This window comes from Carassius carassius, chromosome 28, assembly GCF_963082965.1.
Source record: "Carassius carassius chromosome 28, fCarCar2.1, whole genome shotgun sequence".
NCBI classification, from domain to species: domain Eukaryota; kingdom Metazoa; phylum Chordata; class Actinopteri; order Cypriniformes; family Cyprinidae; genus Carassius; species Carassius carassius.
In genome coordinates this window covers 25,197,951-25,218,873 of record NC_081782.1, presented here as the reverse complement: position 1 = coordinate 25,218,873, position 20,923 = coordinate 25,197,951, and positions in this window count along the sequence as shown.

Sequence of the window (20,923 nt, the reverse complement as noted above, 5' to 3'; positions counted from 1 at the left end):
GAGTTTGCAAAATGCCTTTTTACACTAGAGTTGCTTTATCTTAAGAGGCAAGTTTCAAGTGAATTTAAAAGGATGTGTTTTTCTTATTGTACATATAGAAAATAGCTTATTGTACTACTTTTAAAACTAATATTTTGTGTCTTTATTCTATAGGATCCCAAATAGCTGTGCCAAAAAAGTGGCAAACTAATACTTACAAATACCTCTCTGTGTGTCTTATATTGTACAGTAAGTACACTAACAGTCATATTTTGGACACACTTTGCTACAGTGCTAAATGCTAAAAGTAGACTGAACTTATAGGAAATTAATAGTTATAAACTTTCAGATGGTTGGAGAATAATCCCATTATGTTGTGTTATTCGATCAAATTCGTCAAGCACTTAGCCAAGCTAAGCTAGCCATAAGCTATCTGTTGTAGATGCTGACATGAGCAGGTACTTGATATCCCCTTCTTATTGAAAACTATGAATAAAACAAGGTTTATTGGGTATGAACACTGACCACAGTTTGTTTTTGCTAATACCATGAAACTTTACAAAATTTGACAGAATTCAATTTAAAAAGCCAATATCCATAATATTTGTAAAAATTATTTTGCATACTGTTGAGCCTGTACAGCTATTACATGGTAATATTAATAATATAAAATGTCTTATTGTCTTACAGAATGATTGGTAATTGCCTAGTAAGTTTTAGCTAATTGAAAATGAAATGAGGGAAGTTTTTTGTTTATTATAATAGTAATAATTAGTGCTGTCAAACGATTAATCACAATTAATCACATGCAAAATAAAATATTTGTATTTAATATATTTAACATATTTTTTGTAAATGTATACATGCATGTGTTTGTATTTATATATACATAATAAATATACACAGCACACACACATATTGTAAACAAAAACTTTTATTTTGGATGTGATTAATCGCGATAATTCGTTTGACAGCACTATTAAAAATACAAACACTATGTAAAGTTTAAAATTTGCACCCTCAGACAAAAACAAAACAACAGCAACAACAACAAAAACATTGAAAATACATTAAGCTACAACATAATAGTTTTGATTTGTTTGATATTTCTGTTATTACCCTGAAATATGGAAAATGGTAATAATAAAGCCTGAGTAGATGTGTCCAAAACTTCTACTGTACTGTACTTCACTGTTCTTGTACATGCATAAATTCTTCAGTTAGACTACACAATATGGTTCTAGGATGTAGAATTGTAGTTACAACCACAGTGAAGCTAAAGTTAAAATTAGACAGAAACACTGTGAAAGGACGTCAATCACAATTCGCTTTTTCAGTCTATTGTGTCTGATTTCAGTCTGAATGTGTGATGTCAGTACCTGCTGGAAGCCATTCTCTGCTGTCGGTTGGCCGTTCTAATGCACTTTGTATGCAGACAGAAATGAATGGTTGATTTACCAATAAAGAGAGTTTTACAGGCACTGTCTGCTTCATTATGTTCTATTCTTGAATAATTGTGTTTTTAAAGAGCAGAAATGTTCTACCTGGGTGGTGCCAATTCAGCAAATAGGATGTGACCTTAAAAAGATTCCCTTGAGATAGTGAATGGAAGACAAGGAGTGGGCCTCACATGTGACTTAACAAAAGCAGCAAATTTCAAACATTATTTTAGGCCATCACTAAAATATTCACCATAGCCTGTGAGTCACTGATGGATATTTGCAGTGGTCAGTTCAAGGCTAAAAAGGCTATGTTGCTTTCAGTAATATTTAACTGGCTGGTTTTGGCCACAACCTACAGTGGCCAAGAAACTGCTACTATACTGACTGTGGGAAACATGATTTCTGTCTGGTATGCTGTATAACCCATCCTGGAATGCTCAAGGTAAGAATACAGCAGCAGAATTCATAACCTAGATGACGCTTTCGTGATTGTGTGTTGGTACATATACGATAAATTATTTTATAAGTTAGACAAAGTTGGGTCATAAGTTTAAATGGTGACTCAACATTTTAAGGTAAAACAGTATTCTGTTTATATGTTGCCTTGAATTATCTTATATTTTTACTACGTTAGCAGTAGATTCAGGTAATATTTAATCTAAACTTGAAAGAGAAAGAAAGAGAAAAAGAATAATAATAATATATATATATATATATATATATATATAAATTCTTATTAGTGACATTTTTTTCATGACCATTACTCACAGATTCTTAACAGGTTTGTTTCCACACATTGTATGAGAATTATGCATTTTTTATTATACTTGAATTAATATTTTTATTAATGCATATATTTAGGTTATACACTTATGAATGCTGAATGGAAAGTGTATATTTAGGCCCTATAACTGGTCACCATTTCTAATTTTAGATTATTAAATCATATTTATTTATTTTCCTGAGGTCCAGCAGCGTGACAAATATATTTTTAAGTACATATAGTTCACATAGTTTCTCAGTTAACATGAGCTCATAGAAAAATTTGATTTACAAAATAGTAACATTTTGGAAGTTTTAGCTAAAGCATTTGTACATCAGGCAGTATTTCGTACTGGCTTTAATTTTTTCATAATATCCATAGAGGATAATTTTGTAATGTGAATCATATGTAACACATAATGTATATAATACATAGATATCATATATCTTAAAGTTTAATGGTATCACTTGATAAAGTTTTTCCTTTTAATACATATATGCAATTCCATAAGATATACGTAATTCAATAAAATTAATTTGGTTATTTAAATAGTATGAGAAACACACATCTGGACTATATTTCACAACAATTTAATGTAGGCTGTTTACGTATGACTGCACCATTCCTGTGAGTAGCTGATGTTGTAAACAAAGTAAAAAGTTTCTACAATTTTATATAATGTGGCATTGGAAATATTTTCTCTACTGTGTCCTTGCTGTGCAGAACAATGGTCTAACTGCTTCTCTGGCAATATGCATTGCCACATCCTCCAGCTATGTGTAATCCAAGGTGAGTGTGTCATCTGCTAAGTAAAGGCTTGTGTGTTTATCCGACTTTGCTTCCAAGAAAAAATGCTGTAGGATTAAAGTTGAATGCATGTTAATACAGAATATCACTTGGCTTACCTGAAGATTAGAACAATGGCTGCTGACAAAACAAGTAATTTTTTTTTTGTTTTATTTTTTGATCACAGGAATAAATTACATTTTTAAATATATAAAACAGTTCTTTTCAATTGTAATGATTCTCAAAAAATGATTTTTTTTAAATAAATGCAGCCTTGGTGAAGATAAGAGACTTATTTAAATTTAAACCGTACAGAACACATTTAGAACATTTTAAAAAAGAACATATTATGAAATCAGAAATTTAAAAGGTGTTTATTAAAGATGATGGATGAAATGCATCTTCTTCTTCTTCTTTAATAAAGTAATACACTTTAACACAAAGAATGTGTGTCATGTCAGAAAACATCACAGACTCCAGTGTCTACAGTTCCCTATCAAGACTCCACTGTGTCTTTGCTAGACGCTATTGTCACAATCACGCCAGACTCCACCCTCACTCAGTCACAGCGCACTCCCTCTCCTGAGTATTGATCACACATACCATCTATCCAGCAATTACCTCCAGCACTCAAGCACCACTCTCACTCTCAGTCATTGTCTGGTAACATTTGCACCAAGACGCTAACGCTGTGCTTACCTATAGGACTCCAGTGCTGTTTACCTGTTCCCTTGTATTCTCTCCAAGTCGTCCTCGTTGTTCCTCGTCTCCTGAGTGTGCTCAAGATTCTTCTCCAGTCCTGTGTGTCTCCATCCAATCTCCATCTACAAGAAGACGTACTAAGTCTTTTAAGTCTACATCACCTGGATATCTACTCACCTCCTTACCATTACCTGCACTGCCGAGCACTCATCTGGTTGTTCAAAATAAACTCTCATTACCTTTATCCGTGTGTCTGCCCCTTCTGTCTTGTAACAGCTATGGGAAAAAGTTATTTTTTTCAATTCTCCTGATATGAAGCCTTTGGTCCATGCAGTATGTTTTAAAAGCAAACCAATGGCTCGGCAGTGGTGCTGCACAAACCTATGGCCGCGAAGCCTGCACAAAACCCATCAGAATGGGTGGAGTTATCTGCCTATATAAGCGCCCACTTTGCCATAGGATTCAGATTTCTTCTCCTTCAGTGACGACAACATTTCTTCATAATTGCCTTTGATTCGCATCACAATGGAACCAGTATGCTCAGCTGATTCGCCGTTATTCCGCTGGTTTCAGTGATGCGCAGCAGCGATCCGCTAGCACATAATAGCACATATCTAAAGAGCAAATTTCACGGCATTGTTTCAAAAATGACCACCCTGTTACTGTGGTATGTTCAGGGCTCCCTTACATGGCAATGACGGCCATTACTTCCTGCCTAGGGAAATCCCACGCAGAATCCACGCTCACCGAGATGAATTGCTCCCACTGTGGGAGCATGAATCTCGCCTCTCTGTGCTTGGCTCAGAACTTATGAGGAAAAACAGTGGCGCAGAGGATCTCAGCACTCAGATGCGAGCAAGCTTATATCAGCTCAGGTCCCATGTACCTTGCTCTCTCCACACAGAGAGGCTTCCCCCGTTCTCTTCACTCTGCCTGACCGGCATCCCTCTGCGTGCATGAGTGATCTGGTCTTGTTCAGTGGGAATGATGATGACAGCATGCCATTAGCAGCTTCGGATGTGGAGAAGCTGTCGGGCTCGATCGCTGACCCCACCCGTCGGGGAATTAGGTTTGGAATGGTCTCTGTCTTGTAGGCATTTACCAGGATGTAGTGGTTTTTTGAGGCTTTATTGAAAAACCACTTGGAACAGCAACTTTTCATACAGATTCAGAGCACAGACTGATTCACTTAGTTTGTGACTTTCCCATACAGCACTCCTTGAGTCCCTCAGTGGGCTGGATATAGTATCATGCAGCCGTCTGGACGAGGAGCCAAAGAGGTGGACCCTATGACCCAGAGCGAGTCAGGTTTCTACAGCCATTACTTCCACATCTCCAAGAAGGACAGACGGCCTTCAGACCATCCTTGATCTCAGATGTCTGAATCACACCCTCATGAGACGGCCATTCAGGATGATTACACTGAAACAGATCATCTCACAAATCTGCCTAGGGGACTGGTTCTTTTCTCTGGACCTGAAAGATGTCTACTTTCAAATCCAGATAATCATGGGGACCCACTCACTAGTAACGTGGTGATACTGTCCTTTCTGCAGGAGCTGTTGGATAAGGGATGCTCCCCATCCACGCTCAAGGTCTATTTGGCAGAGATAGCAGCTTCTCATGGCCATATAACAGGCCAATCGGTGGGCAGGAACAACCTTGTTGTTCATTTTCTGAAGGAAGCCAGGAGGTTAAATCCGCCCAACCCCTTACTGTCCCGACATGGGACCTGCCACTGTTCTGAGGGCCCTAAAGGGTCCTCCCTTCGAGCTGCTGCAGTCCGTCGACCTTCGTTCCCTGATGTTTAAAACCGCTCTGCTACTAGTGTTAGCATCAGTCAAGTGAGTGGGGGACTTGTAAGCCCTAATTCCTTGGAGTTCGGGCCTGGCGACTCCAATGTTGTCCTGAAACCATGGCATAGCTATATACCTATGTTGCGTTCAACTCCATTCAGAGCACAGGTTATCAAGCTCTCTGTGCTTCCTCCCTCAGAAGAGGACCAGGAGTTGAATTTATTCTGCTCTGTTAGGGCTCTGAAAGTTTATATTGAGTGTTCCATCCAGTTTAGGCAGTCAGAACAGCTCTTTGTTTGCTTTGGTGGCTGTGCTAAAGGAAACTTGGTCACGAAGCAGAGACTTTTTAAGTCGATAATTGGCATTATTCTGCTAGCCTACTCTTCCTTGGGCCTACAAGGGCCCTTGGGAGTATGAGCCCACTCAACTAGAGGCATCGCCTCTTCATGTGCATGGTTTGGTGACATGACCATTACAGAAATTTGTGCGGCGGTTGGCTGGACCTCGCCTTCCACTATTGCTAGGTTCTATTACCTGGATGTCCCTGCCTTGCTGGCAAGGGTTCTTTCTGCTTAACTGGTGCACAGTTCACTCTGAGTGCAGTTTGGATGTAATATTTCAATTCTCTTCAATTCTCTACTCAAAAGTCTCTCCTTTTCACAGCTGTAGCCTCTTTTATCCATCTAGAACCTAAGAACGCTACTGTGTTACGAGGTAGTGAGGTCCAATTTAACTGGAGCACCGATGAATCTTGGGATCTCATGACGCATGGAATTGACGTTGATGGTGTTGAAATTATGCAGCCAAGCGATGATATCTCAGATCATTATTTAGTTTTGTGCAAATTTCATATAGCTAAAACTGTAAATTATATTTCTTGTTGGTAGAACCATCACTTCTAACACAAAAGACTGCTTTGTAAGTAATTTTCCTGATGTATCCCAATTCCTTAGCATATCCAAAAACTCAGAACAACATAGAACTATGTACTCTCTTTTTTTTAGCATTTTAAATAGTTGCTCCTTTACGCTTAAGGAAGGTTAAGGAAAACAGTCTGACACAATGGTATAATGAGCACATCCGCACCCTAAAGAAAGCAGCCCAGAAAATGGAGCGCAGCTTGGAGGGAAACAAAGCTAGAGGTATTTCGTATTGCTTGGCAGGAAAATGACCTACCCTACAGAAAAGCATTAAAAACTGCTAGATCTGATTACTTTTCATCTCTTTTAGAAGACATAACCCCATGTATTTATTCAATACAGTGGCTAAATTAACGTAAAATAAAGTATCAACAAGTGTTGACATTTCCCAACATCACAGCAGTAATGACTTTATGAACTACTTTACTTCTAAGATTGATACTATTAGAGATGAAATTGTAACCATGCAGCCGTCAGCTACAGTATCACATCAGACAGTGCACTATAGCTCTCCTGAGGAACAGTTCCACTCATTCTCTACTATAGCAGAGGAAGAATTGTATAAACTTGTTAAATCATCTAAACCAACAACATGTATGTTAGACCCTCCTAAAAGAGGTGCTTCCAGAAGTCATAGATCCTCTTCTAACTATTATTAATTCCTTATTGTCATTAGGATATGTCCCCAAAACCTTAAAACTGGCTGTTATTAAGCCTCTTATAAAAAAAACACAACTTGACCCCAAAGAACTAGTTAATTATAGACTGATCTTGAATCTCCCTTTTCTGTCCAAGATACTAGAAATATACTAGATACCTGAAAACTTTGCATGTAATAACCTAGAATGCTGTCTAAGACTTGATGGCTGCTCTGTCAATTCTTCATCATCAGTTAGGAACCTATGTGTGCTATTTGATAGCAATCTTTCCTTAGAAAGCCACGTTTCTAGCATTTGTAAAACTGCATTTTTCCATCTCAGAAATATATCTAAATTATGGCCTATGCTCTCAATGTCAAATGCAGGAATGTTAATCCATGCATTTATGACCTCAAGGTTAGATAATTGTAATGATTTATTGGGTGGTTGTTCTGCACGCTTAATAAACAAACTCCAGTTAGTCCAAAATGCAGCAGCTAGAGTTCTTAATAGAACCAGGAAGTAAGACCATATTAGCCTGGTTCTGTCAACACTGCACTGGCTCCCTATCAAACAGCGTATAGATTTAAATAAACAATTTAAATCTAATTTAAATTGTTATTTGGGGGCGCATGCACAAGTGCTGATCCCAGACGCTGGTGTGCTCATGTGTTTGCTTGCTTGTTTGTTTGTTTTAAACTGTAAACAGTCCACGTTCTAAAGGCAACATGCTTTTTAAGATAATCGTTGTGTTCTGGATTCTAAAATGCGCTATAGACTGTGTGTCTGCGCTGGGAAATGGAGTGGATTTTGGAAATCTATGGAACAACGGACTAATGAGGACAATGTTTTACAGCCGCGAAGATCTGTTGAGATTCCGACACAATGTTAGAACCCCACCAAAGTTTCTTCATGAACCTTCCGAAATAATCTGTTCCATCCACACAACAAACAGAAAGAAGAAAATAAAACGGAGGGGCTCTAGAGGCGGAATCCGAAACAGATTTAAATCTCACGGTTTCCTCTTCCTACAATAACTTTAACTAATGCTCGTTCGTTTCAAAGTAAAATGCTCGAACTTACAGCATTGGTGAAATATAACAGAGACTTTAAAAGAGCTAACCTGATCTGCATTACGGAGACATGGCTGACGGAGGCGATTGATAACATACACTTGGAAGGATACTCATTAATCCGTCTGGACCGCGACAGTGCCAAGTCAACCAAAACAATCGGAGGAGGACTGTGTATGTTCGTTAGTAGCAGGTGGGCGAATAACAATAATGAACTATTGACTGTGTCTTTTAGGCCATATTATTTGCCTCGTGAATTCGGACAAATAACAATTATCTTAGTCTATGTGCCTGGACCAAACTTTGCACTTGCTGCCGAATGCATAGCTGCTAGTTACAACAGAGCGCTTTGCAATTCTGCCGATGACCCAGTCTTCTGGCTTGGAGATTTTAATAAATGCAATGTATCTACGCTGTTGCCAAATCTTGAGCAATACGTAACCTGTCCGACAAGACTGGTTAAGACTCTGGACAAATGCTTTGGTAACGTGGAAGGTGCATATGTGCCAAAGCTATATCCACCTCTGGGACGTTCGGATCACAACGTTATTCATTTGTTACCAAAATACAGGCAGCTTTTAAAGAGGATCAAGCCTGCCGTTCAGCAGGTTCAAACGTGGTCCAGGGACGAAATAGAAAAGCTAAGAGGCTGTTTTGAGTGCACTGAATGGGACTTATTTTTTAACGATGATGACTGTTGTAGTAATCATGAATTGTTGAATGATACAATAACCTGTTATGTTAATTTCTGTGTAAATTCAGTGGTTCAAACAAAGAATATCAGAGTCTATCCAAATAATAAGCCGTGGATTAACAAAGATTTGAAACATTACCTAAACATGAAGAAAATTGCCTTCTTGCAGAATGATCAGCAGAAAGTAAAAGAGTTAAACAAAGCAGTAAAACGTAAGATAAAAGATGCACAGAATGAATATAAAGAGAATGTTGAAGAGAAATTAAAAACAGGGAATGTAAGAGACACATGGAAGGGTTTGAATACAATGATGGGTAGACAAAAGAAAAGAGTTCAACAACATGAAGACCCTCATTGTCTCGCAAATAATCTTAATATTTTTTATTCACGATTTGATAATGATTTTAATGATGATTTGTCAGTTAGTAATGAATTAATGATGACCATGACTCAATCACAGCCTATGATTATACAGGAGAGGGATGTTGTCACAGTGCTTCATAAAATTAAACCGCATAAGGCATTTGGCCCAGATGGCCTGAAGGGGAAAGTCCTGAAAGAATGTGCAGCACAACTTGGACATGTGTGTACAAGGTTATTTCAAATCTTCCTGGACAATGGTTTCGTACCATTAGCTTTGAAGAATTCCATTGTCATCCCGGTGCCGAAAATACCTAATGCAAAATCTCTCAAAGACTTTCGCCTAATCGCACTCACATCTATTCTGTGTAAATGTATGGAACGCATAGTATGTAAGGAACTGTTATCCCAAATCGAGACATGCATAGACCCCATGCAATTTGCCTATCAGGCAAATAGGAGCACTGTGGATGCCTCTCTCACTCTCTTAAATAAGGTTCAAAATCATCTAGATAACCCAAATTCCTATGTTCGAATACTCTTCATGGATTTCTCATCTGCTTTTAATACTGTACAACCTCATCTTGTTTTAAAGTGCCTCTATGAGTAAGGTGCTAGTAGTTGGATGATTTCATGGATTAAGGAGTTTTTAAAAGGTCGCCCTCAACGAGTTTGTGTTAATAATGTTATGTCGGATTACTTGGTATTCCCGCAGGGATGTGTACTGTCTCCAATACTTTTTTCAGTATACATAAATGAACTAAAGTGCAATGACGATAACCTTACCCTTATAAAATATGCCGATGATATGGCATTGGTCTCATGTCAGAAAGAAATGAACTGCACCTCATATTTTGAGTACATTGACAGTATTATCTGTTGGTTTGAGAGTAGTTTTTTACATCTTAATATTGAAAAGACAAAAGAGCTATGTTTGAGAAATCAGTCGAGAAGAGTAGATACCGCATCTGAATATAAACCAGTTGTCATAAAGGAAAAAACTGTAGAGCAGGTCTCGAATTTTAAATACTTGGGTACAATTATAGATGAGAAACTTAATTTTGAAAGTAATGTGGAGTACATTCATAAAAAAGCACGACAACGCCTGGGTCTCCCCAGGAAACTCAGAAGCTTCAATATTAGTCAGCAGACCCTAACTATGTTATATCGATCAATGATTGAGAGTATTCTCACATGTAATATTGTTTCATGGTACGGCAATCTAACATTAAAACAAAAGAACAAATTCTCACAAATAATTATTCAAGCAAATAAGATTACTGAACAAAAACAACAGCCACTTCAGAGCTTGTTCGATCATTTTATGGGTAAAATGGCAATTGCGATTTTTAAAGATAAAACACACCCTCTTCACTCTGCTTTTGAATTGCTCCCATCTGGACGTAGACTAAAAATTCCCTTGGCTAGAAAAAATATCGCAGTGTTTAACTATAGAATTTCTTTTGTATCTGTGCTGTTGATGTGTGATGTGATTTTTAAGCAGTGAATGTATGTTACAGTGTCAAAGAAAAATTTCCTCTCTGTGAAAACAGACTGGACAATAAAGTTCAATCAGTCAATCAATCAATCAATCAATCATAAAGCTCTGAATGGTTTAGCACCTCAGTATTTGAACAAGCTGTTGTTACATTATAGTCTTCCACGTCCGCTGCATTCTCAAAACTCAGGCAATTTGATTATACCTAGAATATCAAAATCAACTGTGAGCAGCAGATAATTTTCCAATTTAGCGCCTAATCTCTGGAATAACCTACCTAACATTGTTTGGGAGGCAGACACACTCTTGCAGTTTAAATAACCTGGCTTACACATAACACACTAATACCAAATTTTGTTACAAGAACATTCTTCAAATATTCAGTGTTGTTTCTAGGAACATAAAAAAAGTGTCCAGTTTTCTTGATGTTAGAGGAAAGTTTTTAAAAGGTATGATTTTCCTCAAATGTTCTGTCAACTTAATTTTGATTTTAAATTCAACATTCTAGGAACATTGATTTGTAACATTCCAAAAACAAAAAAATGTCCAGTTTCCTTAATGTTAGTATAATGTTATTTAAAGGTTAGTATGATGTTTCTGAAACATTCAATCATTCAAACACCTGCTGTGAACAAGCACTGAAAGAAAGAGAAATAAGAAAAACTACAACTTTCTTCGGCCACAGCCTTAGATAAACCGAAGATATGAGACTTTAAATCTCTCAAGATCTGATTAAACAACTCCACATACAGCATTACAAGCTTCACTTTCAATATTACTTACCAGATTGACTTTATTTCTGTCACACGTCTACAAACGTTCTCATTTTAGATACAGGATGCTGGTGTTTGGGAGTGTATAAATACTGACATTGTTAATTTTTTGTTTAAAAAATGTTTAGCCATTAATACACTCACAGACGTGAACATTAGGCATATTAACCACATCAATGGTGACATACTTCATACCAGCACACAAAACACATTCAGGGCTCCCAGGATGCATTGCTGCATTTTTTTTTATTGTCACCGTTGTTGAGGTTTGTATGATGAGTGCTGATGTCTAAGTGTAATGTATTAAACTTTTTAAATAGTTTTGGACAATCTTACAGAAATCATTAAAGTGTAAAAATTATTTATCTTTTCATATTTGAGTTTACTTTCTTTCCATATAACATTTCAACTCCAGAAGTAAAATAACACATAGAACTACTGTCTAAACTATTTTAAAGCAGTCATTTTGCCTGTTATTAAAACAGACATGTTGATCTGCTTTTTCAAATCAGAAATGTTTTCTGAAAACATCTGCAAAAACTATCGCTAACTGATCTCAGTGATGGTGACTTTAAATGAAACATTTTCAACAAGAGGTCAACATCTAATCCTCTGTTAATTCTCAATAAGAATTTATATAGACGTCCAATAGAAATGAAGTAAATCTGGGTAGTAATAACTGAAGCTAGTGATGCTGTTTGTGGAGTTGTTTAATCAGATCTAGAGAGATTTAAAGTATTGTATATTCAGTTCATCTAAGGCTGTGACTGAAGAAAGTTGTAGTTTGTGTTCTTATTTCTCTTTCTTTCAGATTGGTTCTGGAACATCATACTAACCTTTAAATAACATTCTACTAAGGAAACTGGACATTTTTATGTTTTTGGAATTGTGGCGTGTAACACGAGGGCAGTAAGGGGGGTTTCTCAAAGAATTATAATTAACAAGATGGTACCATTTGCACACCGACTACGCCACTCTGGGAAATTTGCCCAAAGAATTTAGAATGAGCCCCAACTAAAGGCATACACAGGTTCGTATCACCAAATAGAGTCAGAGGCATGGGTCATCATACAAAAATATATTTTATTAACAATTTTTTTAGAAAGAGCATAAAGGATATAAGGCACTGTTCAAGTTTGGCAAACCCTTATAGGGTTAGGACCCGGTCAAGGCAGGAACGAGAAGCGCAGAGGCAGAGGGTCGCAGCAAGCCATCCGCAGATGCAGGACCACTGCAATTCACTGTGCGCACACACTCACACACGCGCTCACACAGGTGTAAATACCAAACACTGCACACTGTGAGAAAGACACCATCACCCAATAGGAATCCTCTGCCCCTGGTGCTCAGGCCCTGACAACACACAAGAGATACAATAAATAAATCAAATATGAAAAATAATAAAATATGAAAAATGACCTTGATGGCTGGAAAGATTATTAATGCCCAAAAGAGACCAAATCTTAGAAGTAATAAATTTAAATAAACAGTTGGCTAAACCTCAATGTCAATGGCGGCCAAATATACAGAGAGATCAATAAAGGAAACAGAACTTCAGTTTGTTGAGCAACTTGGCGCAAAATAAAGCAAAATAAAGGAAGGAACTATTCCAGAAAATAATTAGAAAATGAATAATTCAATCTTTAGAACCAAAATCAAATACAAATGAAAAGCAAATAGAGGAATCAAATGGATGAGAGTCCTTGTAGTTAATATCAGTTAGGCAACCAGCTACGTAAAGACCAAATCAAAATAAACAATCAACCGCGATTCCGAGTTGTAGTTGAATCAGTTGATTGTTGTGAACAGGATTGAAACAGGATCGAAACAGGACAGCACTGCGGCCGTAAAGGAACACGGAGCACCCCGACTGGAATGCAGTTATAGCTCTTTACGGGTCTATAACCAGGGCCCTATAAACAACATAAGACTGTTACTCTGCTAGATAAGTTCTCTAACTTAATGCATGCACGTACAATGAATATACATACCGATCGTCGAGGACAATTTAAGCGTAGCTTTCTCTGGAGGGAAACTCAGGTTTTTACAACTGAGAAAGGGGTATGGATTAAAACACGTTGTTAAAGGCAAACTAACACATCAAAACACACATTTTATACAGAGCACGATTAGCGAGGGTATCCAACTCTCCCTACCTTTTCCAGTGTCCACATCCAGCACATGCATCCAATGCATGCAAACAATAACAATCAGTAGCTCATGTTGCTCTCCAAGCAAAGTGGTGTCTCCAAAAGATACATTAAAAGAACGCACTCCTTAAACTGAATACATTTCGTTAAATGCTAAAAACAACTAGCAGCGCATTCATCTTACCGCCTCAGGTGATCGCATCCGGGTTTCCAGAAGCAGTGACGGAGCGCGTTAACGACACAGCGAGTCAAAACGTAACGCCTCATGAACGGCAAATGCGTTGCTATTTTAAAGCCCAGGGGCACCAATGCTAGGCTAGAATGGCCATCAATCTCAATGATGAAAACAGAAACGCCCTTCCTGCCACAGAATGTTACAAATCAGTGTTCCTAGAATGTTGAATTTAAAATCAAAATTAAGTTGACAGAACGTTTGAGGAACATCATACCTTTTAAAAACTTTACATTTACATCTAATCATTTAGCAGACGCTTTTATCCAAAGCGACTTACAAATGAGAACAATAGAAGCAGTCAGGTCAACAAGAGAACAACAACAGTATACAAGTGCCATGACAAGTTTAGTTAGTCTAGTATAGAATGCATAGCCAGTTTTTTTCTTTATATAAATGAAAAAACAAGAAAAGGAAAAGTGCTAGCATTAGTTGGTTAAGTGCTGTCGAAAAAGATGAGTCTTTAGATGTTTCTTGAAAATGAGTAAAGACTCAGCTGTTCGAATTGAGATTGAGAGGTCATTCCACCAGCTGGGCACAGTCCAGGAAAAGGTCTGTGAGAGTAATTTTGAACTTCTTTGGGATGGCACCACAAGGCGTTGTTCACTTGCATAGCGCAAACTTCTGGAGGGCACATAAGATTTAAACAGTGAGTTTAGGTATGTTGATGCCTTGCCAGTGGTTGTCTTGTAGGGAAGCATCAGTACCTTGAATTTTATGCGAGCGGCTACTGGTAGCCAATGTAACCTGATGAGGAGAGGAGTAAAGTGAGCATTTCTGGCTCATTGAAGACAACCCTTGCTGCTGCATTCTGGATCAATTGCAGAGGCTTGACAGTACATGCAGGAAGGCCCGCCAGGAGAGCATTGCAATAGTCCAGTCTGGAGAGAACAAGAGCTTGGACAAGAAGTTGGGTGGCTTGCTCTGACAGAAAGGGTCTAATCTTCCCAATGTTGTATAAGGCAAACCTGCAGGACCGGGTCGTTGTAGCAATGTGGTCTGTGAAGCTTAACTGATGATCCATCACAACTCCTAGGTTTCTGGCTGTCCTCGAAGGAGTAATGGTTGACGAACCCAGCTGTATAGAGAAGTTGTGATGAAGCAATGGGTTAGCTGGAATCACCAGGAGTTCTGTCTTCGTAAGGTTAAGCTGAAGGTGATGGTCATTCATCCAGCTAGAAATGTCACTCAGACAGGCTGAAATGCGAGCAGCTACCGTCGGGTCATCTGGTTGGAATGAGAAGTAGAGTTGGGCGTCATCGGCGTAGCAGTGGTAAGAAAGTCATGCTTCTGAATGACAGATCCTAATGACGTCATGTAGATGGAGAAGAGAAGTGGTCCAAGTACTGAGCCTTGAGGAACCCCAGTAGCAAGGTGTTGTGACTTAGAAACATCACCCCTCCAAGACACACTGAAGGATCTGTCAAAGAGGTAAGACTTAACCCACAGGAGTGCGGTTCCAGAGATGCCCATCTTTCTGAGGCTGGACAGGAGAATCTGGTGATTAACGGTGTCAAAAGCAGCAGACAGGTCCAGTAAGATGAGTACTGAGGATTTTGAAGCTGCTCTTGCTAGTCGCAGGGCTTCAGTAAACGAGATCAGAGCAGTCTCAGTTGAGTGGCCACTTTTGAAGCCAGATTGGTTGCTGTCCAGGAGGTTGTTCTGTACAAGGAACATAGAAAGCTGGTTGAACACAGCTCGCTCAAGTGTCTTTGCAATGAATGGAAGAAGGGATACCGGTCTGTAGTTTTCAAGAACCGCAGGAATTAGAGATGGTTTCTTGAGCAGTGGGCTTACCCGAGCCTGCTTGAATGCTGAGGGAAATGTTCCAGAGTGAAGAGAGGAGTTGATAATGTGAGTAAGCGAAGGTATGACTGAAGAAGAGATCGCTTGGAGGAGGTGAGTGGGGATTGGATCAAGTGGACAAGTAGTAGGATGATTGGACAGAAGTTTGGAAACTCTGAGAGTGGGGAGAAGGAGGAGAAAGAGTGTGCGTCGGTCATTGTGAAGTCTTCCTCAGTGTGCGGTGTGGAGAATTGGTCATTGATGGTTCTTGTCTTATTTGTAAAGAAAACTGCAAAGTCGTCCGCTGTAAGAGTCGATGGAGGAGGTGGTGGCGGCGGATTAAGAAGAGAAGAGAAAGTCTTGAAGAGTGTCCGAGCATCACAAAAGCTGTTAATTTTGTTGTGGTAGTAGGATATTTTTGCCGTGAAGACATTTGCAGAGAAGGAAGAGAGGAGAGACTGATACACACTGAGGTCGGTAGAGTTTCTTGAATTCTGCCATTTCCTCTCTGCAGCCCTGAGTTTAGAGCGATGTTCACGGAGAACCTCGGACAGCCAGGGGGCAGATGGGGCGGTGTGTGCTGGTCTAGACAACAGTGGGCAAAAGTTGTCCAAGCAAGATGTTAAAGTGGAGCAAAGAGTGTCCGTAGCGCTGTTCGTGTCCAGAGCTGAAAACTGAGAGAGTGCAGGAAGCGAGGATGAAACCACAGAAGATAGGCGAGATGGAGAGAGTGAGCGTAGGTTCCGTCGAAAGGTGACCTGCATTGGAGTTTGAGCCACTTTAGGAGTAAGTGCTAGGTTAGCAGTAATGAGGAAGTGGTCTGAGGTGTGCAGTGGAGCAACTGAAGAATTGTCCACAGAGCAACAGCGCGTGTAGATGAGGTCCAGTTGGTTGCCTGATTTGTGAGTCGCTGTAGTAGACACTTGCTTGAGATCAAATGAGGTGAGCAGAGTTTTGAAGTCAGCAGCCTGGGGTTTATTTAGGTGGATGTTGAAGTCACCAAGCAGTACCAGAGGAGTACCATCTAAAGGAAAGTTTGATAGCAGCACATCCAACTCCTCCAAGAAGTTTCCCAATTGACCTGGGGGACGATAAATGACCACAAAGTGGATTTTAACAGGGTGGGTTACAGTAATGGCATGCGATTCAAATGAACCATTACCTGTAGGTGATGGCTGAAGATCAAATTTCCATTCTTTTGATATAAGGAGACCAGTACCTCCACCCCTCCCAGTGGTACGAGGAGTGTGGGAACAAGTGAAATTAGTGGAGAGGGCTGCAGGGATGGCAGTGTCTTCAGGTTTGATCCAAGTCTCAGTCAGTTCCATGAGGTTGAGACCCGAATGAGTAGCAATTGAAGAAATGAAGTAGGGCTGGGCGATATGGACAAAAAGTCAAAGCCAAATATGATGTCACAAGTAGTTTTATTGAAACCGGCCATTTCAGTGAACAGTTGCAAAATCAAATGAATAAATAGTAAACAGGTTTCTTCACCTGGTTCATAATTAAATGCTTAGCTGTTCAAATAACAATAAAATGTAAAAAAAAAATACTGTATAACAATAGGACAGGAGTACCTTTTTTGAAATCAAAGCTCCATAAGGTGCACATTTACATAAAAAAAATATCTTAAAAATAGCCTATAAAATAAAATAGGCCAATCTTTTTACGAAATAAATATATTTATATGAGAAAAGTACAATATAAAACAATTTTAGTTTTACAACTATAAATGGCTTATTAAAATCAGATAACAGATTTTATTCTCCTTTCTAACAAATCCACAGATGCGAATAACGAACATTACAAAAGAATATGACAAACCCTAGTAACTTAAGGGCAGCATTTACATATAAAGAAAGAACAAAATAAAGTGCTCAGTTTAAGAACATTTTTTTAAATATCAGCTTGAGATTACCTTTTCCTTTTTCTTAACTCAATTTCTTATCTGAACAGTCTCAACCAGTCTTAACCAGAAACAGATTATCAACTCAATAAACATTTTCCCCCTCTTTTTTTACTTTGATAAACAGTAATGCTGTCTTGAGGTAGACATTAGAACAGGGGTTTTCAAACTGTGGGTCGCGACCCACTCGTGGGTCACGGAATGGAACAAGGTGGGTCGCACAAAGTCACTTGGCTGCAGCTAATTTTGCGTTTCAATGACACACAGACACTAACACAGTTCAGTCTAGGGCTGCACGAATGTGACGAGTGGGGCGGGGCCTAGTGCCATGGGAACAGAGCTAGGCCGGTGGAGTGATTGGGAAATGAGCAACACTCACCGGTCTCAAGAACCACGGAGGAGATCGGAAAGATACAAAAGAGGAGCGATGACAGTGAAGGACGAGAGAGGACCAGGCCTGGGTTTTATTTTGTGTTTGTTTTTTATTTGTGCACGGCAGTCATCCGAGAGGGGCTGTCGCGCTGTTTTGTGTTTATTTGGTTATTAAAACTTTGTTTGATTGTCCGCCGGTTCCCACCTCTTTCCACGAAGGAGTCATCGAGGCGGTGGGCTGGAGTGAGTTCGCCCCCCCGGCAACTCACTCCAGCCCACCACATCGAGCACCCTCGGCGGCAGACTCCTTCGCCCTGCTCGATGGCACTGCGGATTCACCCCAGCGGCGAAGGATCTTCGGCAGCGCGCCCCTCCTTCCTCCCTGGCTTCGGCACCAGTGTAAAACATTAAAATCTTCACAATCACAGGAAGAAGGAGGCGGGAACTGGGAACCCACTCATCACAACGATATAGCCCACCAACATTAATAATGAACTGCAATATCCTTAGTGTGATTTTCAAATTGCAATTAAGTCCGTGTGCGTTGCGTGTTTTGAAGGTCTCAGAGCAATGTCATTAAAAGGTTCAATCGGTCTTTTTTTACCTATTTCACAATTATTTTAATCTCCAAACTGTTTTAGATAGTTCTGCTTTGCTTCTTATGCTTTTCTAAAAAAGTGTTGGATTGTGCTCCGTTCTCGCCGACACACACGGAAGGATCATGAATGCAACAAAACACAGCAGCGCAGATCACACTTCACTGGAGTGAGCCTGCTTCACGTTTTTATGGACACTACATATTTTAACGCCAGTAAACAAAAATTAAAACTTGTAAATTTGTAGTGAAATTTTCAGTTGTACTCTAAAATAAAATGGTTATTTTTCTTAAATACTTAATTTCTGTCATAAAAATTTTAAGTAAGATTAGGTTTAAAGTAATTTCACTCGTTGTTTTTTTTTTTTTTTTAATATTTTGGTGGGTCGTGAAATATATTACACTTGTCTAGGTGGGTCGTGGAATGGAAAAGTTTGGGAACCACTGCATTAGAAGACAGACAAGCGTATCCTCCTTCGTTTAAAGATTTTGTGCGAGAAACACCAGCCTGTCAACAGCATCCGGCTTCAGAGATGCTCTGTGGCAGGTCACGATATTGCCACTACAGCTGAAAACCCTTTCGGAGGGTGAACTGGTAGCTGGTACCAAGAGATACTTTTTTGCCAGGTGGCTCAGAGGTGGAAAAAAAACTTCATGATCCTTCCACCACTTGAGAGGATCAGTGTCACTCTCCACACTTGCGGACTGCAAGTAACTTGACAGTTCATTTTCAATAGCCCCCCTCTTGGTTGGTGCAGTGGTGGTGGCTGTGCGCTTCTTGAAGAAGCTTGCCAGTCTCTTAGCTTTTGGTGCTACTGCTGCTTCTCCATCTGCAGGCTCAGGCACAGTGGGCACACATAGGCAAGGCGGTTGACAGCTGCTCTGATCAGCCAGTAGCGTCTCCACCTCCAAGACAGCTCTGTGCTTCAATGCATCAACTTTTTCACTTGGGATGTAGGTGGCCCTGAACCGAGGATCCACAAATGAAGCCATCTCCAAAAAGTCAATAGTGGCTGGGTCAGAATATTTGCTGTTGATTTACTCAACAATGCTGGTCTTGATCGATTTACAAAGCTCGCTATCACCCTCTTCACAACTTTCGTTAAAAAGGTGCAGCACAGGTTTCACATATGATAGAGTGACGTACTCCTCACCTGATAAAGCATCAGTAAAGTCCTGGAGAGGTTTCAGGACCTTTTGGACTGTTTCTAGGACCTCTAAGTCCTGCCAGGTAGGGACAAGGTGCCTGGTCTTTTTGTCATTAGACAGGACTTTGGCCAGTGCTCCTTCCTGCTCCAGGACTCTCTCTATCATCTGCTGCCTGGATCCCCAGCGTGTGGCAGACTCGGTTTTGAGTTGGTGACTTGGCAGACCCAGCTGAATCTGGACTTCAGCTAGATGTCTCCTTTTCTTCCAGCTGTACGAAAAACAGCTTACAATTCTTTTGCACAAATAAATGGCCCAGGTGACACGCTTGTCATTCATGCCATGTCCTGTCAGAATCATAAAAAACTATTAAACAAATGTGCTTATGCGAGAAATTTGACTCTGGTTTCACTTTAACACATTCATACAACTAATCCAAAATCAAGCTTTAGAAATATTCTACATTAATATAATTTTCTCGTTTCATAGTTTATTTTTTTTAATCAACACCAGTACTAATCTTGTTAATTTTAACAATAAACTGCACTTGTTAAAATTACAAATGACCTGCTCCTTGCGTCAGATCAAGGCTGCATCTCATTTCTAGTCTTACTTGATCTTAGTGCTGCGTTCGACACCATAGATCATGACATACTCATAGATCGATTACAAAACTATACAGGTATTCAAGGGCAGGCTCTAAGATGGTTTAGATCCTACCTGTCCGATCGCTACCATTTTGTTTACTTAAATGGGGTGTCATCTCATTTATCATCAGTAAAATATGGAGTGCCACAAGGATCCGTCCTAGGTCCCCTTCTATTTTCAATATACATGTTGCCCCTTGGTAATATTATTAGAAAATACGGAATTAGCTTCCACTGTTATGCTGATGATACTCAGCTATATATCTCAACGAGACCAGATGAAACTTCCCAATTATCTAAGCTAACAGAGTGTGTTAAAAATGTAAAAGATTGGATGACAAATAATTTTCTCCAATTAAATTCGGATAAGACAGAGATATTAATTATTGGACCAAAAAACACCACACAGAATCTTGTAGATTACAATCTGCAACTAGACGGATGTACTGTTACTTCCTCTACAGTCAGAAATCTGGGTGTTATATTGGACAGCAATTTGTCTTTCGAAAATCAGATTTCCAATGTTACAAAAACTGCATTCTTCCATCTCAGAAACATTGCCAAGCTAAGAAACATGTTATCTGTTTCTGATGCAGAAAAGCTAGTTCATGCATTCATGACCTCTAGACTGGACTATTGTAATGCACTTCTAGGTGGTTGTCCTGC